Source organism: Macaca thibetana, chromosome 2 (genome assembly GCF_024542745.1).
Source record: "Macaca thibetana thibetana isolate TM-01 chromosome 2, ASM2454274v1, whole genome shotgun sequence".
In the NCBI taxonomy this organism is placed as follows: Eukaryota; Metazoa; Chordata; class Mammalia; order Primates; family Cercopithecidae; genus Macaca; species Macaca thibetana.
Window position 1 is genome coordinate 167,413,533 of NC_065579.1, and position 16,527 is coordinate 167,430,059.

The following is a 16,527-nucleotide window of genomic DNA, read 5'->3' on the forward strand; positions in this document are numbered from 1 at the left end:
AATCACATAGTTGCATCTGAATTCAGATTTATTTAGGGTATATTTATTTTTCATTGACGTTTTGAACTCATTTTCCTTTTGATCTTCTATTGCTATGTAGTGTGGGGAAATGCTATGAGTTTTTGAAAAATAAATGCTTCATTAAAAATAATGGACTAATTCTTCACATTGCAGTCAAAATTATCTATTAAAAACATAAGTTTGATTGTATATTATTCAATATATTTCAATTTGTCATTGTTTTTAGGATAAAAGTAAAATGTTTGATACGGCCTCTTGGCCTGGCATGTCTTCCTGCTTCTCCCTCTACCTTATATCATACTATTATCCCCTCACTCTTGGTTCTGCTCATTCTGCTGTTCTCTCAGTTCTCAAACTTGCAATACTTCAATCCAATCTGGGCCCTGTCAGCTCAGCCGCAATAGTCCTCTTTCTCCTCATTGCAACTTCAAGCCCCCTGCCCTAATATCCTGCTCATCCTTCAAAATCAGCTTATGTATCTATTCTCTAGGAATCATTATCTGAGGCCCTACTTAATCAAATCTATTAATCGTTCTCCTTGTAGCCTGTTCTGTTTCATATTGCTTATCATGTTTGAAATGAATAATTAGTCATTTATCATTTGTTTCTGTAGACCATAAGTTTCATGAGGACAGGAACTATTCTTTTTCATGATCATTATTTTATTCTCAGAAGTTAGCAGAGGTTGACCTGGGGCAGTGGCTCACGCCTGTAATCTCAGCGCTCTGGGAGGTCAAGGTGGGTGGATTACTTGAGCTCAGGAGTTTGAGACCAGCCTGGGCAACATGGAGAAACCCTGTCTCTACAAAAAATATAAAAATTAGACGGGATCCCTGCTACTTGGGAAGCTGAGGTGGGAGGATTACTTGAACCCAGGAGGTTGAGACTGCATTGAGCCATGATGAGTCACTGCATTCCAACCTGGGTAATAGATTGAGACCCTGTATCAGGAAAAAAAAAAAAAAAAAACAGCATATGTCACGATATATTACAATACATTAAAGATACTCAGAAAATAAATATTTTTAGACAAAGTAATTAATCCAATTTTTCAGCAAACCTGGTATATGCAAAACACTATTTCTGTGTATTAAAGTAGCATATTAAAGCTTCCATAGTCCAAAATGGACTCAGTCATATTTTCTCTTGAATGGAAAAATTAGAGAAGTCTAACTTCAGAAAAATGATGAAATGCACATTAAAGAATGCTCTTGTGTGAAAAATGAAATGAGATCCTGAGGAGGAGAAGTTCTTGGGTATTTCTTGAGTTTTCCAATATTGACTTGACCAAACTGAACCTCCGTGTAAACCAAAGATCCCTTGATAAAATAATCACTCAGCCTTTGTTCCTTTCATTTTGTTTTACTTTCAAAAAGCCCTCTGGATATTCTATCAAAACTACAAAGTGGAAATTGGTTAGCTTCATTTAACACCATATTGTGCAGCAAAGGCCTCACATCAAGGCACTTGTCATTTTACATTCTTCTTATTTTAATAGTTTTCCCAACTTCAAAATCTTGGAGTTGTAGATAGCCAAAGGCTTCCATCCTAAATCCCTCAAGACCGAATTCTTTGATTATATTAAAATCCTGGTGTTCTAGCAGCCATAGGAATGTAAACTTTTCTCTGATTCTTCATCCCAAGACTCTGATGAAATCACACTGATGAAATCAGGAGGGCCTTTGGCAACATACACTGACTCTCTGGGTCTTTAGCAATGGCGGAATTTCTTTGCCTTGGCTGGCACTATCTTATGTGCTGGTTGTAATTTGAAATGTAAATGGCAATAAACGTTTTCCAATTTTCACTGAAATTTCAAAAGAATAAGACAGGAAACCATAAAGTAATTTCCTCACAGGAAAAATGTTATAAAAGAACAAATTATTATTACTTTGATCTGTTTTGTTTATGAATATGGAAGCCTGTGGGTGGAGTTTGAAGTTTTCATATCTAGTTAAAGAAGCTGTAAACTTTACAGGTGGGATTTGTTATAGATTTTGGAACAAAATATGCACATTTTAATGTATGCCACAGGTATTACACCAAGAAGCTTTTCCTCTTGTTTTATTGATAAAATCTCCTTCTTTGATGTGTGACAGATTTTCTACTAGAAACATGTCTGTTTTTTTGAATTGTTAGTCCAGAAATGCAGCATTAGGTATTTTGATGACCAACATAATAGTATTTCCTATCAACAACTCTAAATATTTTTCTTTTTAATTTATAAAATACTATTCTATGTTGCCTTCATTTAGAGTTTTATAGGGAATGTATTATCTGCTGGATATTTACCATAATATTTTATAAAACTTATGCTCTGTGTATCCTAACTAAATTGAGGTTTGAAGTAATTCGTGTACAATCAGCTAGGTCAGAAACCTTTTCATTTTAATGCTGACGTGGAAGGGTCATGTCAAGAATTACTTAATGACCTCACAGAACTGGAAAAAGAGGTCAGTAATTGTATTTACATTGTAAGATCTATATACTTCTTTGTTTATTAAATTGACCTCTAACTCAAGTCAGGAGATTATTTATGTCCTATTATAGCTTGCAGACAGTGTATCTTGCTATCAGTGTTTCTTTAGCTGGATTAGCATTTCAGTGTTGTCTATTTTTAGTTTTGTGATACGGCAATTGGAGCTTTGTGTAATTTCATTTGTCAAAACTCGACCATGTCTTTAATTTGTTACTGGGCAGTTCATCAGGCAATTTTGTAAAGCATTATTGTGAAAAGAGTTCTAGCCCTGCGGAAACTCTCCTGAAGCCAAATTCCATTTAGGAGTAGGACTGTTATACATTTAACCGTGTAATGGAAAACATGTTTGCATGGGGAGTTTCTTGTGTAATAATAACAGAACTAAAAGAAGTGAAAATTGAATAATTACCCTTTACCAAGTAACTGCCATGGGCCAAGCCCTGTGATAGGGGCGGAAGTGGTGTGATTTCTGGTTTTTTTTTGTTTTTGAGACAGAGTCTTGCTCTGTCGCCCAGGCTGGAGTGCAGTGGTGTGATCTGCAACCTCCACCTCCTGGGTTCAAGCGATTCTCCTGCCTCAACCTCCTGAGTAGCTGGGACTACAGGCGCGTACCACCACACCCAGCTAATTTTTGTATTTTTAGTAGAGACAGGGTTTCGCCACGTTGGCCAGAATGGTCTCGATCTCTTGACCTCATGATCCACCTGCCTCCACCTCCCAAAGTGCTGGGATTACAGGCGTGAGCCAGTGCGCCCGGCCGGAAGTGGTATGATCTCTAATCCTCACAGCAACCATAAAACGTAGCTGTGATATTAAAACAGTCTCCATTTTACATATGAAACACAGAAACAGGCACAGATTTCTTTTTTTTTCTTTTTTTTTTTCTCACGTACTCTTTTTAATATTATTATTATACTTTAAGTTCTAGGGTACATATGCACAACATGCAGGTTTGTTACATATATTTACATGTGCCATGTTGGTGTGCTGCACCCATTAACTCATCATTTACATTAGGTATATCTCCTAATGCTATCCCCCCCTCACCCCACGACAGGCCCCAGTGTGTGGTGTTCCCCACCCCGTGTCCAAGTGTTCTCATTGTTCAATTCCCACCTATGAGTGAGAACACACAGTGTTTAGTTTCCTGTCCTTGCGATAGTTTGCTCAGAATGATGGTTTCCAGAGGCACAGATTTCTTAAGTAACTTAGCTATAGTCACCTAGCTAGAAGATGGAAAAGCCTAACATCGAAGCTGATGGGCCCATGACATACATCTTCTTTCATCTCTTTGTGCCTTAAATTTTATGGCATTTATTTTTGCTATCGTAGTATGTTTCTCCACTCATCAATTATTGTTTTGATTTATTTTATTATGTAGCCCAAATGTGGACCCTTTCTTAGATGTCAAGTTAAAAAATTTTGCTCCTTGGAAATATATTAAGAACTTTGTTAAGTTATAATCAAAAGTATTTTTTTTATCATCTTTCATATTAAAAGACAATCACATCCTTTATTATAAACTTTTAAAAGTCTGTTTCCAGATCAGCAAATGTGAATTTCAGACAAATGTGCCATGGAAGGCATACTAATAGCCCCCCCAAACATGTTTATATCTAATCCCTGGTACCAGTGAATATGCTAGGTTACTTGGGAAAAGAGACTTTACAGCTGTTGTTAAATTGATGATCTTTAGATGGGAAGATTATCTATGGGTGGGCCTAATGTAAACACAAGAATCCTTACAAAAAGAAAATACCAGCACAACAGGAAGTCACAGTCAGAGAGGGATTCAGTGATGCTACTCTGATGCCTTTGAAAATGGGGGAAGGACCCAGGAGCCAAGGAATGCAGGCAGCCTCTAGAAACGAAAAAATAAAAAGAAACTGATTCTCTTCCAGAGCCCCCAAAAGGAATGCAGCCCTGCCAACACCTTGATTTTATACCTAGTAAGCCCTGTATCAAACTTCTGACTTCTGGAAAGGTAAAATAATACATTTGTATTGTTTTGGGTAATATGTTATAGTAATATATGAAATGAATACAAATGCAATTGATTGAATTTTAATTCTAGATGTGGAATCAGGCTTCAATTGGAGCCTTTTCTGCTCAATGGGAGCCCAGAAATTCTATGTGGAAGATTCTTAAGGACAGCAATGTGACTGAAATGGGGTGCTGGGAGAGTATACTGAGTTGCCTTCATATAGCAAATCACTTTTCTTTTTTTAATTAAAATGAACCCACTGTTTCTTCCCCTTATTTATTTACTTACTTACTTACTCACTTACTTACTTACCTACTTACCTACTTACTTACTTATTTTTGCTTTGATTTTACCTTACTAGCTTCTTGATTGGGGGGACGGTAAAATCATACCTAAGTTTCTTCCTGCCTAAAGGGTATCATGGGTATATAATTTGGTAATGTATGAACTCCTGGTAGAGAAGTTAGTATACAGTAGGCTGCCCAAAACTGATAGTGATTCTAAAAAATATGTCATATTCTTTAAAAATTCTAAAAGTATGTCATACCTGACTCCAGGATTGTTGTGGGTATACAGAGAGGTAGTCAGTCATAAAGCATGATGTGGACTCTGCAGTACTGTGCCTGTTTTAGTTTCCTTATTACATTATCAATAAACTGGATGCAAAATATCAAAACACACATCCATGGAGCAAATGACACTTATTTTAGTGATCAAATGGTCACTGTTAATGATTCGCTTCTTCCTCGCCAATCTTGTCCGTGAACATCTAGGCCTAGAAAGGTTTCCTTTGACCATCTTTCTGGGCTCTTCTGCTGGGGTCCTAGGCCCTGCTTCCTTGTGATCTGGGAAACCAGTCCAGAGACTGTTTTGTCAGGTGCAGTCCTAGCTGGTTGATTTCCAAATCTCTGAAGTTAAAAAAAATAATAATAATAAGCTTCCTCTAACTCAGTCTCAATTGCGACTCATTTTTATGCTGCTCAATAGAAAGGACATCAACTACCATTCTATTTACTACCTCATGTTTTTTAGCTCCCACATATGAGTGAGAACATGTGATATTTGTCTTTCCATGCCTGACAGTTCACCTAACATCATGTCCTCCGGTTCTATCCATGTTGCTGCAAATGCCAGGATTACATTCTTTTTTATGGCTGAATAATATTTTGTTGTGTATGCGTACCACATTTTCTCTATCCATTCATCCATTGATGGACAGTTTGGGATTGGTTAATGAGTACAAAAATACAATTAGATACGAAGAATAAGATCTAGTCTTTGGTAGCACAATTGGGCAATTATAGTTAACAATAATTTATTGTATATTTTGAAATATCTAGAAACGAAGATGAGATGGGGCAAGGACCTCTCACAGGGGCCTACTGCTGCCCCCACTGAAGCATAAAAATAAAGGAAAATATTACGTTTCTTCAAGGGACATTTCAGGCACCTAGCTAGCCTTGAGAAGTACATGATAAACCTGATAAACAAGAAGGTAATAGTAGCTTTTGTTCTGTTTTAAGAAACAATAGCCATGGAAATTAGAGTCACTAGATGTTTGGTTCCCTATAGAAACTAAGATAACATCTTAATATATGTCCCTGAGTTGTTTCTCAGAAACCCAGATCCCACCAGATGGATCCATTGGCATGTAGAACTCAGATAAGGGGGAAGTAAGAACCGAAGTCTCGACCACTGTTCTTTGTTTTAAATTTCTTCCTTAGGGGTCTAGAGGAAGTCATACCCACAGGCCAGACCTAACATTTCTTTCTGCTGACCTAAAATTTTTAATCTTAATCAACTGCAAATCAGAAAGTCTTTGAATCTACCTGTGACCCGTAGGTCCTCACTTCAACATATCCTGCCTTTTTAGGACCATCCAATGTATAGCCTTCAGGTATTGATTTCTGACTTTGCCTGTAACCTCTGCCTCCCCACCTTTAAAAGTCCTTACATGTAAGCCATCAGGGAGGTCACGTCTTAAGCATGACCTGGCTGATTCTGCTTGCCTGAAAATAAATACTTTCCTTTCTCCCGCTGTAAAACTTTGGTGTTGTATGTTTGGCTTTACTGCACCAGGCAAGTGGATGTCAGTTCATTTTGGTAACAAAGATTTGGAATATTCCCAACACAAAGAAATGGTAGGTTTTTGAGGTGATGGATAACCCAATTAGCCAGATTTGATCATTATCCATTGTATACCATTGTATACTTGTATCAAAATATCACATGCACCCCATCATATGTACAACTATTAAGTATCCATAAAAATTACAAACAATGAAGATAAAGAACGTCAGCTGTGGAATCTGATAGACCAGAATTGCATTTGAGTTTTCTCACTAACTAACTACATAGCCTTGTGTAAATTGTCTTAACCTTTCTGAACCTTAGTTTTCTAATCCATAAAATGTGAATCATAACACCTACTGCAGTTTTTCTGTGATGTTTAATTGAGATAACATATTTAATGCATTTAGGATAGGGGCTTGACCTTAGTAGGCATCCAAATATGGCCTATATTTTGCAAATGTGTTCAGGGATTTGAAGCACTAGACACAATGTTGAATTAGTTTTCAACATTGAAAACTGTTTCTCTAAAGCCTTAGTTTTACTATTCTATGTAAGTTCAAAGGGTAAAATTGAGAACCTAGAATTAACAATGTATGTTTTTCATCTTAAACGAGGCAATTTTTTTCTTTCCTTTTTTTTTTTTTTTTTTTTTTTTTTGTGTGTGTGTGTGTGTGTGTGTGTGTGTGTGTGGTATTATGGAGATATAGTGGTCAGAGTTCAAAGGACTGGTCTAAATTTCCAGAAAGACCAAGATTCCCTTGTCAAGTGCAGTTGCATTGCCAATGAGTATTTCAATTTGCCTTGCCACATAACTGTTTTCTCTATTGTGAGATTAACTTCAGTTAAAATCTTTTGTGGCTATGTTCTTTCTTAGATTTTTCCCTATAACTGGTCTCCATGCATTTCTTCTGCATTAGCACTAATTTGCTTGTGCCTACGATTGCAGTCAGAACTAGGCTGAACTTCTGAATTTTAGCTGTAAGTCTTTTCATCCTAGATATTTTAGAAATTTAATTTATTATTAAGCCAGAGAAAGCAAAACCCTGTAAAAATTTATATGATGGTTATAACTGACTTGATTCTTTTCCTAGAGCTGAAAGGTTTAGAGAAACTCAACATTTGAAATATTGATTATACAGGATTCATCATTTTCTCTCTCTCATAGGAAATGAAAGCTTCCTGGGCAAGAGAAATGCACTGCAGTGTTATACAAGTCTCTAATATTGATTGTGATTAAGGGTTGTAAAGTACTGACTACATGGATTTAAAGTCTTATGGACAATGAATACTCACACTTCTGTCTTGAAGTGAGAGAGAGGAGAAATAGAAAGTGGGTCACTGAAGATTGTTAAAAGTGCCAATTAGTGACCCTAGGCATTACTTCCTGTAAAGAAAAGTAGGCAAAACCTAAAGAGCCCTGTAGATTGGATTCATAGGGCTTTGGGGTACCAGCAAACAAGGTGCAACTGCTGCTTTACTTCATAAAGATAATAAGCATTCAGGAACCACGAAGAGGGGGAAATAAAATATGAAAAAAGATTATATAGACATCAAGGAAATGTTACTAAGAAGACCAGAGTGCAAAGCACTAAGACAGGGTGTTACTGGGCTCTTAGGAATCGCAATTCGGGAGACTAGATGCGACTAGAAGGCAAGTTGTGTCCCAAAGAAAGGAAGGAGAATGGGAACTTTTAACACAATGCTAAAAGTGATCGCATGTTATTTTGAAAGAATTATCAAAATAATACCTGACTCCATAGTTCGTTGGTCGTCGCTGTTCAGGAGTTGCAGCACAGGCAAAAATCAGCTGTTTTCCAGGATGTTGTGGTCATGGCAGTTTGGCCTTTCAAAGGTTTAAGGCAAGTTCCTGCTGAGACAACCAAGTAAAAAGGGGTCCCCAGAGAATCGCCAACTACTCTGCACAGTGTGAGGATGGGGTGGAGCCTTAGAAAATTCATGCCGTTTGCAGTGGGGAGGAGCCTGGCCTCTCCTGTTCCTGGGTAGTAACTTGGAATTTAATTCGTTGAGGGGGAGAGCCTGTTAGTAGGACTCCATCTCACTTTGCTGAGTTGTATTTCCTTTTTCCTTTTCACCTAATAAATCCCACTCCTCACCTAATAAATTCCACTTCTCACCCTCTGTGTGTCTGCGAGCCTAATCTTTCCTGGTCATGTGACAAGAACCTGGTTTCTTCCTACAACACTGCTTTACAAGGTTGCAGGTCATGCAAGCGGTCTTCCTAGAATGGTTTCTTGACCCCATTTTAGAGCTCTAAACCAGAATGACATCATTTTGTACATTACATTTCACAGAGAACAGAATGTTCTTAAGTATGGAGGAAGAAAAAGTGGTGTATTTATGAAGAGATGGACCTTTCAGCTTCTAAAATACATAGTTGGCCCTCCAAGTGTGCAAGGCATTACAAGTAATATATGGACATGTGTTTATAACATTGGAATGAGGTTGGGTAACATCTGAAAAGACATTCTTAATTTGTTGGCATAAATAAATTCCCACACCATGTTTGTTTTCATTTATACCTCCTCAATTAGGAGGTAATAGCTTATACTGTACTTTTTAATAGTTAGGTAATGTGTAGGTTTTTCAACTTGTTGACCTGTAATATCCCTGTATTATAACTTGTATATATTTACAATGTCACCGTAATATCATTTGTAATATAATGTGAGGTCCTATTTAAATAAAGTAAGATGGCCGGGTGCGGTGGCTCACGCCTGTAATCCCAGCACTTTGGGAGGCTGAGGCAGGCAGATCACGAGGTCAGGAGATCCAGACCATCCTGGCTAGCGTGGTGAAACTCTCTCTCTACTACAAATACAAAAAAATTAGCCAGGCATGGTGGCGGGAGCCTATAGTCCCAGCTACTCGGGAGGCTGAGGCAGGAGAATGGTGTGAACCCAGGAGGTGGAGCTTGCAGTGAGCCGAGATCACACCACTGCACTCCAGCCTGGGTGACGGAGCGAGACTCCGCCTCAAAAAAATACAATAAAATCAAAAATAAATAAAGTAGAAAAGGAACAAGATGGGAACTGTAAATTGATGAGAACCTCATTCAGTACCTTGTTCCGTAGTCGGAGAAGTCTGTAAACTGAAGCAGTTAAGTGACTTACCGAAGAGGAAGCAAGGTGAGTGGCAGAGCTGTCATTAGAGCTCAGGCTTCAAAATCTACAATCCAATGCCCTTTGACTATGCTTTTTGGAAATACTTCAGCGTAAGCATAGAAATCTTTGTGATATCTTTAAAAGCATGCATTAATGGAGCAGATTATTATGTTTCAGACACTGTTCTCTGTGAGCATAATAGACAAAGATCCCTGCTCTCCTAAAGCTTAGATCCTAGTGGAAAGAGATACACAACGGACACATAAGTATGTAAATATGTTACATGTCAGATTGTAATGAGTGTTATGAAGCGTGATAACGTAGTAAAAGGAAGAAGGGAGATTTTGAGCAAAATCTGAGCAAATTGAAGCCTTTAGGGGAAATATATTTCAGAGAGAAAAACAAAAGTTTCTAAAGAAAAAAAACATACTTGGTAAGTTTGAGCAATTGCAAGGAGAACAGTATAACTGAAGCAGGGTGAGTATAAGGAAGAACGAAAAGAGATGGAGACAGCCATAACACAGGGCTAGATTATATGGAACTTTATAGGCAATTTTAAGGAAATTTGGGGCTTTGGTTGATGTGATGCTTTGTTTTATGTGTCAATTTGAGTAGGTTATAATACCTAATTATTTAGTCAAACACTAATCTAGGTGCTATTGTGGAGTTATTCTGTAGATGTGATTAACAGCTGACTTTAAGTAGAGGCGATTATCCTTGATCATATTGAAACAAGAGAGTCCCCTGTTCCCTGACTCCCCTCTCAGGATATGCGACGGAAGTGTTGCTCATCTTTTGGCAGCCACTGCTCAAACCCCTTACAGGAAGAGGATCATGCAGATAGGCAGGTGTAGGAGCCAGGACAAGTGTGTTTCGGGTCCAGCCCTACACTGGCATCTAGAGATGTGGGTCTGCAACTCTCAGAGCCCCAGTAGGTGTGCCACCATGTTCTTTTAGCTCTGCCATCCACAGACAGCTTAAGTATTAACCAGTGCCCTCTTGGTACCCAGGTTCTTGTCCAGTGTCGAGGAAGAATCAGGTCACACATGGACTTGAAGGATGGTGAATATGGAGATTTTATTGGGTGATGGAGTTGGCTCTTAATGGGATGGATGGGGAGCTGGAAAGGGAATGGAGTGGGAAGATGATCTTCCTCTGGAGTTTGGCTGTCCCACAGCCAACCTCCTCTCTGATTGTCTCCAGCTGAACTCCTCTTGACATTCAGACTCTTCTCTTCTCTCCTTCTCTGCTGAGCTGCTTTTCTGCCTCTCTGCTCTTCTGTACATCTGTTCATCTGCTCATCTGCTCATGGAACCTGAAGTTTGGGGTTTACATGGGTACAGGATAGGGGAGTGTGGTGGCCCAAAGGGCAACATTCAGTCATGAAAACAGGAATGCCTGTTCCCATTTAGGGTCGTGGGTTTCCAGGCTTAGGGGCAGGGCCTTTGCTGGGAAACTGCCGTCTTCTACTGAGTATTTCCCTGTCTCCTGTCTATATCAGTATGGTGGGTTTCCAGGATAAAAAGGCCTTAAGACCAAAAACTGAGATTTCCTGGAGGAGAGGGCATTCTGCCTGAAAACTACAGCATTGATTTTTGCCTGATTTCTAGTGCACCAGAGTGTCCTTTAGATTTCAAACTTACCAGCCCCCATAACCACATGAGCCAATTCCTTAAAGTCTCTCTCTCTCTGTATCATCTATAAATCTATCTATCTATCATCTTGTACTGATTCAATTTTCTGGAGAACCCTGAATGGTACACGTGAGATGGGAAACTCTTTTAGGGTTTTGACCAGAGAAGAAATATGATGTTGCTTAGGTTAAGAATAAGCTGTGGAGGTTCAAGGCTGGAAGCAAGTGACTAGTTGAGAATGCTGTAAAAACTCAGGAGAGGAATGATGGTAGCTTTGCACTAGGGTGGTAGCAATGGAGGTCATAAAAAATTGCAGATTTTGAATATATTTGAAGTTAAGTCAATAGGGTTTGCTGACAGATTGATGGGGAGTGTGAAAACAAGAAGTAACAAAATTAAGATTTTTGGCTACAGGTTGAAAAATGAGTTTGCCATGGACTGAACTGGGGGTTTTAAAAGATCAATTTTCATGAAAGGAGAAGGCCAAGATTCAGTTTGTATGTAGCAAATTTGAAATTTTCATTAAACATTCAACTGTAGATGGGGAGTAAGCAGCTGGACAAAACATTCCAAAGTTTTGTGAGAGATCTAGACATGAGGTACAATATGGAGATCCTCTGAATATAGATAATATTGTAGCTTTGAGAGTAGCTATTTTAATAAATGTATAGATGGAAAAAGAAATACTATCCCGGGACTTGAACTTTAGTACTCCAACATTAGAAATATGTAAGATGGGCCTGGCCGTGGTGACTCATACCTGTAATCCCTGCACTTTGGGAGGCCGAGGCGGGCAGATCACGAGGTCAGGAGATTGAGACCATCCACCATCCTGGCTAACATGGTGAAGCCCCGTCTCTACTAAAAATACAAAAAATTAGCCAGGTGTGGTGGCGGGTGCCTGTAGTCCCAGCTACTTGGGAGGCTGAGGCAGGAGAATGGCATGAACCCAGGAGGCAGAGCTTGCAGTGAGCCGAGATCGCACCACTGCACTCCAGCCTGGGCAACTGAGCGAGACTCCATCTCAAAAAAAAAAAAAAGGAAAAAGAAATATGTAAGATGAGGAGAAAACAGCAAGAGATTGAGATGAGACTGAGATGAGGCAGCTAATGTGATGAGAGGACAATCAAAGAGGAAGAAGACCTAGAAGATAGGTGAAAAAGGTATTTGAGAAAATATCAGCTATGACAAATTCTGTTTATAGGTTAAGATGAGAACTGATAATTGATTGTTGATGACCTTCACCAGAGCTGTTTCAGTGTAATAATAGAAACAAAAGCTTGATTGGTGTGGAAGAGAAGAGAGAAAGTAGACAGAGATATGCTATATTCTAGTAGACAGAGATATCCTATATGCTTTTAGGAAGTTGTTTCTGTTGAAAGAAAGTTAAAACATCACATTTCTATATTGATGTGGATGATTTAGTGGGGAGTGAAATTCATGACAAAAGAAAGAGGAGCATTGCTGAAGCTACATCCTTAAGGAAATGAGAGGGGAAGGGAACCAGAACATTGGTGGGAGATTTGGCTTATACAGGAGATAAGGCAGTTCATCTATGGCAATGGGAGAGAAAGCAGTTCATTTAATGGCAATGGGAATGGCAGCATACATGTAAGGGTTCAAGTGTAGGCAGGTTGCAGATATAGAAATGGAAGCATGTAAAAAACTCCTGATGGCCTTGCTCTTCTAAATGAAAGAAAATAAGACCATAAGCTGAGAGTGAGCATGCATGAGGAGGTGTTAAAATTTGAGCCAACAGAAGACTGATGTAGTCATCCAAGTGTGGAGAGTAAAAATGCAAGGAAAATGTGGCAGATAGAAGAAGGACTATAGGCTTTTTGCAGAGCTGTTGGCTTCTGTCTTTACTATTGAAGATGAATGTGGAAAACTGGTACATTTTCCTTTAAATGGATATATTTTATTTTGCTGATTTGTATGGAAACAGCAAATTGAAGCCAGAATTAGAATGAGTTCTGGTAAATGCGATTAAAGGTAAAATTTTCTCAGATTTGTTATACCTCTAAAAATTGTGTTAATTTCTAAAATGCCACTAAAACTTTATGATCATGTATTTAAGCCCAATATGATAGAACTAAATCTCAATATAGCAATTAGGATCTCTTCCAAACCCCAAGCCAGAAGTTGGTTTGGGAGATGTTGGTGGCAGGAAACCAGTATCACTAAAGACATCAGAAGACATTAAGTCTCATTCAGGCTCATGATTGTGAAAATGTCATTTGTTATAATTAAGTCTAACACTGTATTTCTGGGAACAATTTGTATTGGGAATTTTTACATTCACATGCATATAACAATATAGGAGGTTTGGGGAAAATGTATCCTTAGTTATCATATTTTCCAGTGATGTGATGTCAATACTCTCAAATATGAGAATCATCAAAGAACAAGTTTTGGCAGCAATCTTTGAAGATAATGCTTCCTTTATCACATTGCCAAACTTCTCCTTTAAAAATAAAAGAACAACTTATAATTATTTGTGACACTTGTGAAATGATAATGGAAGCTTTGAATAGTTCTGCTCAGAATTCACACCTATTCAATTCCATATAGAGTTGTTAAAATAAATGAGAAATACAGCCTCAAGAACAAAGATACATGAATTCAGACAGAGCAATCTAAGAAAATAGGGTTTTCTTTTTAAATTTTCATTTGAATGACACTAAGAAAACCAAACTCTTTTAAAAGTAATCATTGGTGTTTACTAAAACACATTTTTCACTGTGCTGAACATATGCCCTTGAGGTAAAAATATTTTTCTTTGCCAAATCCTTGAGGAAGTTATAATTGGCTAATAATTCTCTGCTTTGGAAGAAAACAACCATCAATATCAAAGCTTGTATGATCATTACAACTTTTGCTATAAAATAGTGAGATTCTTAACTAAATTTTAGAGGCATGATATTATCATTTTGGAGTCTTTTCTTCATTGTATTCTTTCTGGAAGAAAACATAGTTCTTCTTTGAGGAATAGAGCTTACATTATGTTCCTAAGAGAGAGTGATGTTTCTTACAGTGGTGGCTGTGGCTGTGTGCTGCTTAGATTTTCCTTCCAGGAAGAACTTGCATATTCACCTGCAAGAAGTGCACTTAGCTGACAGCTTCCAGCTGTTAGCACCTTCAGGATTCACCTCAGCTTTTAAGCCAAGACAATGATCTTCCTGGGCAGCCTCCAACCAATTACTAAGAAGGATGGGGATACTCTAGACCTGGTCATTTCTGCCCAACATGGGACTCCTCTCATGGGTACTCATTGTTCTGGAGCTCCAGACTCATTGCTGTGGGTTTTAGATCTGCATTACAGGCTAAAAGCTTTCAATGGTCAGTTCAGCTTCTGCTTTTTATCTTTCACAGATGTTACCTCCATTCTCCTTCCCCGCGATAAACTCCTTGTACTACAATCCAAACTCTATCTCAATGTTTTCTTTCCATAGGACTCAATTGACAGTAATCCCCCTCAAATGTGTTGGGCCAAGTACTGTGCTATTAATACATACTGGGAATACAAATGTCACTTAACACATGTTTTCTATTCTAACAAGCTCACAAACTACTTGGGAAGTGAGCACCCATGATACGCATAAAGTACAAAAGAGTCAACCTAAGAAGCTATGGAGTTGTACTGGTTTTCAACTGCTTTGTGAGAAATCACCACAAACTTAGCACCTTAGAACAGCATGTATGTACTATCTTGGAGTTCTGTAAGTTATATATCTCAGCAAACTTGATTGAAGTCTCTTCGTATGTTCTCACAAGGCCAAAAATCAAGGTATCGGCCTGCTGGGCTCTTATCTGGAGGGTCTGGGAGAGAATCCACTTCCCAGCTCATTCAAGTTTCTCACAGGGTGTAGTTCCTTGTGGTGGTACAGTAGGCCTGAGGTTTCTGTTTCCTTGTTGGCTGTCAGCTGGAGGTCATTCTAGCTTCTAGAAGCCTGCCCTGTTCTTTATCATGTGGTCCAAGTCAGCAATGATGCTTTGAATCCCTCCCCTTCTTGGACTCACTGACTTCCTCTTCTGCCACCAGCAAGAGAAAACTCTCTGCTGTTTAAAGGGTTCGTGTGACTGGATTATGCCCCACCTAGATAATTGCTTCTTTTATTAACTCACAGTCAACTAATTAGTAACCTTAACTACATCTGCAAAGTTACTTCTATTAATTACCATAATCTGAATGAATTCGTATCATATTCACAGTCCTGGGAATTAGGCAGAAAATCTTGTGGGATCGTTTTAGGATTGTGCCTACCATAGAAGCATAGAGGAAGGGTTCAGGATGATGACATTGAGAAGGCAGAAACTTCCAGAGGGAGATGATTGTTGACCTGAATTTTTAAATAATAGCAAGAAACTCAAATGGGGGCAGTTTTAGACAAGAGTTAGTTGGAGATTTGAAACAGTGTAGGGTGTGCCAGGATATATAAGTGGAACTATTGCTGAAGACTACTCATAGAATGTCCCAAAATTTTAAGCTTAGGGATTAGGCTTGGTTGTTGGGAAACCATAAGAAGATTTTAAGCAGGTGATTGACATGTGCGTTGGAGAGTGATTTGGCACAACATAGAAGGTGGATTTTACAGAGTATCACTAGAGGTGGAGATCAAACAGAAGCCAGAAAATGTATATATCTGAGGGAGAGTGCTTGTCTAAATCAGGACATTTGCACTAGAATGGGGAAGAGGAGAAGACTGTTTTTAATTTAGGAGGTAAATTTTGTAGCACTTAGTGATGGACAGCAAATGGAAAATGCTAGAGAAGAGGCCCTCTCTGCTGACTTTTGGCTTAGGAGACTGTCCGTGGAGGATCTATACATTGATTTGGGGATGAAAGCAGGATAGACAGATAGAAGGGAGGGGAGAGAAGTGGGATGATGAAGAATATTGAATACTGGAAGTGTCGAATCTGAAGCAGTTGTGGAACATCCACATCATCAACTTTTTTCTTTCCACTGAATCAGCATAAAAGCATCCTCTTCTAATTTCCATAAATACAAAACAAGAAAACGTCCCTGAATCCCTCATTGCTCTCCAGCTACCAGCTGATATTTTCTTCTTCTTCATCCCTAAACTGCTTCCACATAACATCTCTTTTCATTCACTTCCCTTTTACTTTTCAATGCTTCTTCAGCTTTGCTTCCTAACTCACCTACCCACTCCATCGAAAATTGCTTTGTCAAGGTCAGAGGTGGCTTTCCTGTTG